A 7824-nucleotide genomic window follows, 5' to 3' on the forward strand; every position below is an offset into this window, starting at 1 on the left:
ACAGTTTGTGTTTGAAAGATTGAGAGCTACACAGCAGACCTGGGCTCTTCCTAATAGAATAGGTTTTATTAGTTTTGCTATCCAATGAAACTAGATGGTAAAAATATGCTTTTCAATTTACAAAATCTTTACATATGTATAAACTTGCCTGAGGATGAAAAGAAGAGATAATTGCATAAGTTTTAAAAAAAATGTGACTGAATAAAACTAAAAAGTAATTGATACTAAAGTTAATTAAATTTTGGGGTTTTATTTTTTTATTCTAATCCCATTCTAAAACTTGATGCTAAGGTAAAAATGATTTCCATTAGGCAAAAAGTTACAATAAAGACTTCATTTATAAAAATAGTAAAGTACATAGATCAATGTACATCAAATAAACATACCACAAAAATTTTGTTGTAAATGAAAATCTGTTTCTTTCAGAATTGTTGTGAGAAACAAGATTATACACATAAAAGTATTTCCATATCTTGATATGCTATATAAATTGTGGCATTTGTTCAATTTTCACATAAGTTTCTCCAGATAGTAACTTGGTGAAATATTTCCAATGATATACACGATCTCCCTAATAGCCCCCTCCCTGCACTGCCTTACCTTATCCACTATTCGTGAGAATATCTCAAATTCAGGATAACTACCTTATCATAGTTGTGTTATATTAAAAACTTTAAAAACAGAAGTTATATAACTATAAATCAGTAAGCAAATTATAAGTAAACACTAATTCTGTTGTAAATCTGTTATAAAACCCATTTGACTGACCTATGCTGGCATTTTGTATAATTTCCTGAGTTAGAAGTGGCAACTTTGGCATGACCTAGCATGTGTACCTGGCTGTTCAGCCCTCCTCAGATTCTCATGCGGCTGCCAAGTCGTGAACACAGCAGTGAGGTCTCTTCATCTTGGCCCCCAGAACCCATCTCTACTCTATTCTCAGAGCCAGCCCATTCTTCGCTTGCTTGGTCTATGATCGCTAAACCCTCCACTTCCTGGAAAACTGCACACTGGTATTGTCAGATTCATCCTACCCCACTCTACACCTGAAGCTTAACTTTTCTGATGCTGCCAATGCCAGGGGAAAAGGAGCTATAGCTCCTTCACCTTGTTTTCTTTTTTGCTTAAAAGTTTGTTTCCCTTCTCTATTGATTCTCTAAAGTTCTATTTGCAATGCCCCAAATGCCCTTTTACCTCTTTTGTATTAGAACTTAATGTTACAATGTTCCTACAAATGTTAATAGTTGACTTTTATTTGTAAGAGTTTGGAACACCATGGAACATTAAACAAAGACTAGCCTACTTTGGCTGAGCCTGTTTACTTTCAGATGGGTGCTGGATTTAAAGATTAGAGGCCAGTCTTACCTACAAACAAAAGTGCCTTCAGTATGAGAAACACTCACAGAACAAGATCAAAGTAGTTAATAGACAACATAATAATAATTTTAGTTTACTCTGTACCAGACATAAGCTAAGTGCTCTACATGTATAATGCACTCATCTGCACAACTCAGTTTAACAGAGTACAAAATACCAAAACAAAGCCGGTGAGAAAAAGAGCCAAGAGGGGAAAGCAGGCCTCCTGTACTGGAAATTGGAAGCCTTTGCTCTTAACCTCATGCACTATAGAGCAGTGGGTCTCAACCGGGAATGACTTTTCACCAGGGGTCATTTGGCAATGTCTAGAGACATTTTGGGTTGTCACAACTGGGGAGAAGTTGCTACTGAAATTCAGTGAGTTAGAGGCCAGTGATACTACTAGGAATCCTACAATGTACAAGTTGGGCTCCCAGACAAGAAGAAATTACCTGGCCCAAAATGTCAATAGTAACCAAGGTTGAAAGATACTCCTCTAGAGGATGACTTCAGAGGTTAACTTTACATCTAGAATATTCTGTTTTATGAGGTCAGGACGTCTGCCTGTTCGATTCATAGTGGAATCCTCAGGCCAAGTCCAGCACCTGGCACATAGTAGGTATTCAGCAAACATCTCTTACATTTTTGCATGTGGTAGTGAAATATAAAAGGTAGTATAAATATATACACAACTTAAGAGAACAGAAAAAGGAAGTCCTGTGAGAAGAGTACAAATAAAGCATTTTAGGGCTTCAAAGTACCAAAAATTGTATCCAATTGTACAAATAAAGTGCTCTGGGGCTTCAAAGTTAAAGAAATCATATCAGGTTGAATAAAAAAAAGAAAGACCCTGCAGAAGGCAGCATCTGAGGAAGAAGGACATTTAGGTTTCAGCAGAGGGGTGTGGGTGAGAAAACCGTGTGAAGACAGAGAAGGAACCTGAGGGAAACCCTGAGGACTGGCAGAAGAGCAGTCCAGTCTGGGCGGTGCCCAGGGCATGGAGTGATGAGAAATAAGCTTGAGAAGATAGATTAGGGCTTAGAGTTACTATGTACCATGAAGACCCAGGTAAGGAATTATACTGAATTTGATATATAATGAGAAGCTGGCTCCAGCTACACTATGATTAATCAGAAAGCAGAGTCAGAAGAAATTGAAGTGGAGAGGAATAAGAGGCAGGCAGATGAGATGGAAGTCTTTTACAACTGTGCAATTGAGATGGAATGGGTAGCACTAGAAGTTTGGGTTTATAAAATATTTGGAATATAAAATCCACATTTCTTGCCAAGTAACTATATGGAATCAATATATGATGTGAATAAGCCAAAAATGATTACCTAGTTTCAATTCTACATAGAAAGAGGAAACTCAGTTTAAAAAGTTTGTTGGTGAAAAGATTAATACTTTGGGGAAGGAGGCAGTAGCAGGGTGCAAATGAGAGATGTTAAAGAGTTGCTGCACATCTTGGAGCACAGAATTCTGGATCACAGAATTAAAATGAAAGCTAAAGAGGGATATTGGCAAGAAACTAGATGTTAATGGACATAAAATAAAGAGAGAGACAGATGAGAGGTCTATCATCAGAACTGGGGGGAACTTCCCCACTTAGTTGACAAGAGGAAGGAGGGAAACAAAGAATGCGGGAAGAATTTGGAAAGAGAATTCAACATGTTTGAAAGGAAAAGAGGCAAAGGTTTCAAGAGAAGAGAGAGTGGATAGACCTGTCAAATTCTACAGAGAAACTGAGAAATGTCAAGCGCGAAGACAAGTCATTGACCTTGACTATTAAGAAAGAACTCTGAGTGGATAGTTCATGCAATGTGGTCAGGACACAATACAAATTACAGAAGCAAAGGAGCTGATTAAAAAATAAAAGTTGTACAGCTTGTTACGATGGAAATATTATTCAACTGAATTATAGTTTACTTACAATATTATATTAGTTTCAGGTGTACAACATAGTGATTCAGTATTTTTATACATTATTGAAATGATCACCATGATGAGTCTAGTTACCATCTGTCATCATACAAAGTTATTGCAATATTATTGACTATATTACCAGTTCTGTACTTTACATCGCCATGTTATTTATTTATAACTGAAAGTCTGTGCTTGGTAATCCCCTTCACTTATTTTACCCGCACCATCCACCTCCTATCTGGTAAACACCCATATTTTCTGTTTCTGAGTCTGTTTTTGTTTTTTCTTTGTTTATTTGTTTTGTTTCTTAGATTCCACCGATGTATGTGAAATCATGTGGCATTTGTTTTTCTCTGTCTAATTTATTTCACTTAACACAATATCTGCTAGGACCATATGATAGAAATATTAAGATAACTTTGAAATGAACAGATTCTTGACCTCTCTACTCTTCACAGTTGCTAGTTCACTGCATCTACATGGAAACTTTTGAATGTGACCAATCTTGATACGATTTCAAATCTGCTTGTTTATGACTTAAGTGAAGTTCTTTTAATCTACTTGTTTACAACAAAAACAAACAAACAAAAAAGTTGGTTTGATATAAGTATGAAGTAAATTGTGCAAATATGGTGTCATTCTGCATTTGAGCTGATAAATAGTCAGCAACCCAACTGCTTGAGCGCTGCTGGAGACTTAGAGATGAGAACATGTTGAGAAAAAGAGGTATAGATGCATGGAAGAGACTGACAGCTGTCAGAGGGGTGGGGAGTTGGAGGGCTGGATGAGAGAAGGTGAAGGAATTAAGTAAAAATAAACATATATATATTAACACATAGACACAGACAACAGTGCGGTATTTGCCAAAAGGAAAGGGGTGTGGGAGACCAGTGGAGTTGAGGAAAGGAGGGGGAAATGGGACAGAAAGAGACTTTGCTTGGGGCGATGGTGCATGATGGAGTGTGCAGATGATGTTTTCTTGAGTTGTACACTTGAAACCTGTATGGTTTTGTAAACCAATGTCACCCAAATAAATTTAAAAAAGAATAAAAGGAACATGTTAACTAATAATGGCAAAAAAGGAAGGAGGAGCAGGAGAAGAAGAAGGAGAAGGAGGAGAAGAAAGAGAAGAAGCAGTAGCAACAATGGCAAAGAGACATTTAGACTATAAATGCTGAAGGTTTGTGAGACCTATTGGAGAGTTAGGTTTAAGTGAGGTGACTCTTTGCTTCCTAAAAATTCTCCAAAGACCCAACGACCCTTGGGGCATTGGTTCCTCTTTTGGCAAGGCACTCCTCGTCACAGTGGTGATGAACCATGCAGGGGCCCATTAAAGAGGTCAGCTTACCCACATCACTTACGTTTTCACTTCTTAGCAAAGTGCTCTAGCAATAGAAGACTTTTATTTTTGCACTGACAGCTGGAAACCAGATCTTTGGTCATTGGCTCTCCTGTGTATGAAAAGGTACACTTCATATTAAACTTGGTATTTATTCCTTTACCTCTTGCCTGGAAAAATAATGTGATTGATTTGTCATTCGTTTAGAGCAGTGGTCTCAAAGTGTGTGCCAGGGCAGACTGATGTGCCCTAGAAGATTTCCAGGTGCATCCTGTGGTATTCCAGAGAAATATGTGCCTGTTGGGGACCAAAAAACCAACAGAGTTTTTGGAGTTTAGATTTTTGGGGGACAGAGGTGTGGGGAATTGGCTGTAAGCTGACAGTCTGCCCAACCCACCACCTCACTTGCCTGATTAGGTTGCAAAAGGCTGTTAAGCTGTGGTGCTGGATTGTTTATACTAACCCCCCATGTACCCCAGAAAGACTGGAGGCAAGTTTCTTCTATTCTTTGTTTGGTGTAAAGTTAAGATGATATGTATGGTGGGGGTTTTCTGCATTCAACACAATTAAGAGCAAAAAGAGAGGAATTCTTCAATGTATTGATGAGGAAATGAGAGTTTGCCTTTCAAATATGTGCCCAAACATTGAAGAAATCACTAGGACACATCAGGCTTATGTTTTTCATAAACACAAAAATGAAAAAATTTAGCATATTCATGATGGGACCTGCCAAATTTACTAAATCTTACTAAGAATGTGTCTATATATATAAGAAGATAACTTTTTTGACATTTTTTTTAACCTCTTTTTTATGAATCCTAAAAAACATAACAAAAAATGTAACATAAAAATGTTTTTTAATGTCAGAATAAATTTAATTTTGTTGTATTTAGTTTAATTACCATAAAAGCACATTTGGATTTTATATTTTTTTCTTTAATATTTGACTTAATTATTATAACATATTTCTCAGAAATGTGTATGTAGTGCACCTACAATTATTTGTAGAATTTTTTTTTTTTCCATTTTTCTGAAGCTGGAAACAGGGAGAGACAGTCAGACAGACTCCCGCATGCGCCCGACCGGGATCCACCCGGCACGCCCACCAGGGGCGACGCTCTGCCCACCAGGGGGCGATGCTCTGCCCATCCTGGGCGTCGCCATGTTGCGACCAGAGCCACTCTAGCGCCTGGGGCAGAGGCCACAGAGCCATCCCCAGCGCCCGGGCCATCTTTGCTCCAATGGAGCCGTGGCTGCGGGAGGGGAAGAGAGAGACAGAGAGGAAAGCGCGGCGGAGGGGTGGAGAAGCAAATGGGCGCTTCTCCTATGTGCCCTGGCCGGGAATCGAACCCGGGTCCTCGGCACGCTAGGCCGACGCTCTACCGCTGAGCCAACCGGCCAGGGCTATTTGTAGAATTTTAAATGCACCCCAACTTTAAAAAGTTTGAGAACCACTGGTTTAAAGTATGGTATTTCTTTATTTTGCTTATTAAGAGTGTATGTTATCAGCTTGTGAAATCATTATAATTCCCACAGTGAACTTGTGCTAAATAAATTGCTGAGAAAGACAACTAAGTCAATGAGTATAACTTTTGTTGCCTCCCCCACAAAACAAAATAACCAATAACCAAAAAAATAATTAACTGGGGAAAATATAGGCTACCTAAAGAACAAATGTTTCAATTATAGCAGGATGCTTTCCAATTATTAATTTAAGTTTTATGGCACTTAAAAGTGCTTTCCTTGTAGGAAAAAAAAAGTTTTTAAAAGTAAATATATTTGTAGAACTAGGTAGTCCTCCAAACTTATTTCGGCCAAATGTACTAATTTAGAGGTTTATTTCAAATATATCTAGAACACTATTCTTTAAACAAAGATCTAATGAGTTTTTATTCCCTGTCAGAGATAATTATTACTGCAATATCACTTTTGTTTGTTTGTTTTTTGTTTTGTTTTTTTTCAGAGACAGAGAGAGAGAGAGAGTCAGAGAGAGGGATAGACAGGGATAGACAGACAGGAATGGAGAGATGAGAGCATCAATCCTTAGTTTCTCATTGCGCATTGCGACACCTTAGTAGTTCATTGATTGCTTTTTCATATGTGCCTTGACCGTGGGCCTTCAGCAGACCGAGTAACCCCTTGCTGGAGCCAGCGACCTTGGGTCCAAGCTGGTGAGCTTTGCTCAAACCAGATGAGCCCCGTGCTCAAGCTGGCAACCTCGGGGTCTCAAACCTGGGTCCTTTCACATCCCAGTCTGACGCTCTATCCACTGCGCCACTGCCTGGTCAGGCTGTAATATCACTTTTGGAGGTTGAAATTAGGTATTTTGGGGACATCAATATATTTCTCATTAGAGAAACCAGTCCTCTTCTTTGATATAAGAGAAAATATTTTAATCTATTTGCCTAAAAGAGTAAATTGATAGTCCAGTTCCTTCCCAGCATATTAAATATGGCTACAAAAGACCCTTATTATAAACTTCAAAGATTTCTCCTTCCCATATTGAGGTAAGAATTTCCAAACCTATAGAGAATTTTTATAAGAGTTTATTTGAGCCAAATTTTATAACACTTTGCTACAGTAATATAATGTTATAGTAATTAAATATAAATAAATATAGAAAAATATAGAAGATATATAGAAATAAATTAGGATATAATATTAAAAGTCATTAAAGGCAAGTAAATAAGTCTATGCTGTCTGGATAGGAATTAATCTAGTGTGTACAAATATTATAGGTAGACTCTACCTTTCATGCAGGGCCCAGTTAGTGTGTGTGTGAAGTTATACATAGATAAAAAGTGGCATGATGTCATAACTCTGTAGGTTAACATAAACAAGAAGCTTCCCTAGGAACACCTTAAAAGTGGCTTGATGTGACATCTCAGTAGATTAACATAAAAAGGGCTCTTTGCAAGGAACTCTCAAAAAGGTGGTTTGAGGTGATAATCCTGTAGATTGACACCTGTTAGAAGGCATTGACCAGAAAAGGTCCTAAGCTAAGGGGCCCCCCTACTGTGGTAGTCACCCAGACTCCAACACTGAATGTGGACTGTCTCCACACCACTCTGACCAAGGACAACCAAGAGGAGCACACTGACAGAGACCCCTTAAGCTGTACCCAGGCATACCAAAAGGATTTGTGAGTAATAAACTGCCTGTGTGATTCTTGCAACTAACTTGTGTGTCAATCATGTCTTTCCTCC

The 7824-nt window shown here is 38.2% G+C and overlaps 1 non-coding gene across 1 annotated transcript; it reads right to left on the reverse strand.

The window, feature by feature from the left end:
- Window positions 1–5947: 5947 nt before the first annotated feature.
- TRNAA-AGC (transfer RNA alanine (anticodon AGC)) lies at window positions 5948–6023 on the reverse strand. The gene has a single exon. It is a non-coding gene; the product is annotated as a tRNA-Ala (tRNA).
- Window positions 6024–7824: the final 1801 nt, after the last annotated feature.

The sequence above is a fragment of the Saccopteryx bilineata genome, chromosome 3, assembly GCF_036850765.1.
Source record: "Saccopteryx bilineata isolate mSacBil1 chromosome 3, mSacBil1_pri_phased_curated, whole genome shotgun sequence".
NCBI classification, from domain to species: domain Eukaryota; kingdom Metazoa; phylum Chordata; class Mammalia; order Chiroptera; family Emballonuridae; genus Saccopteryx; species Saccopteryx bilineata.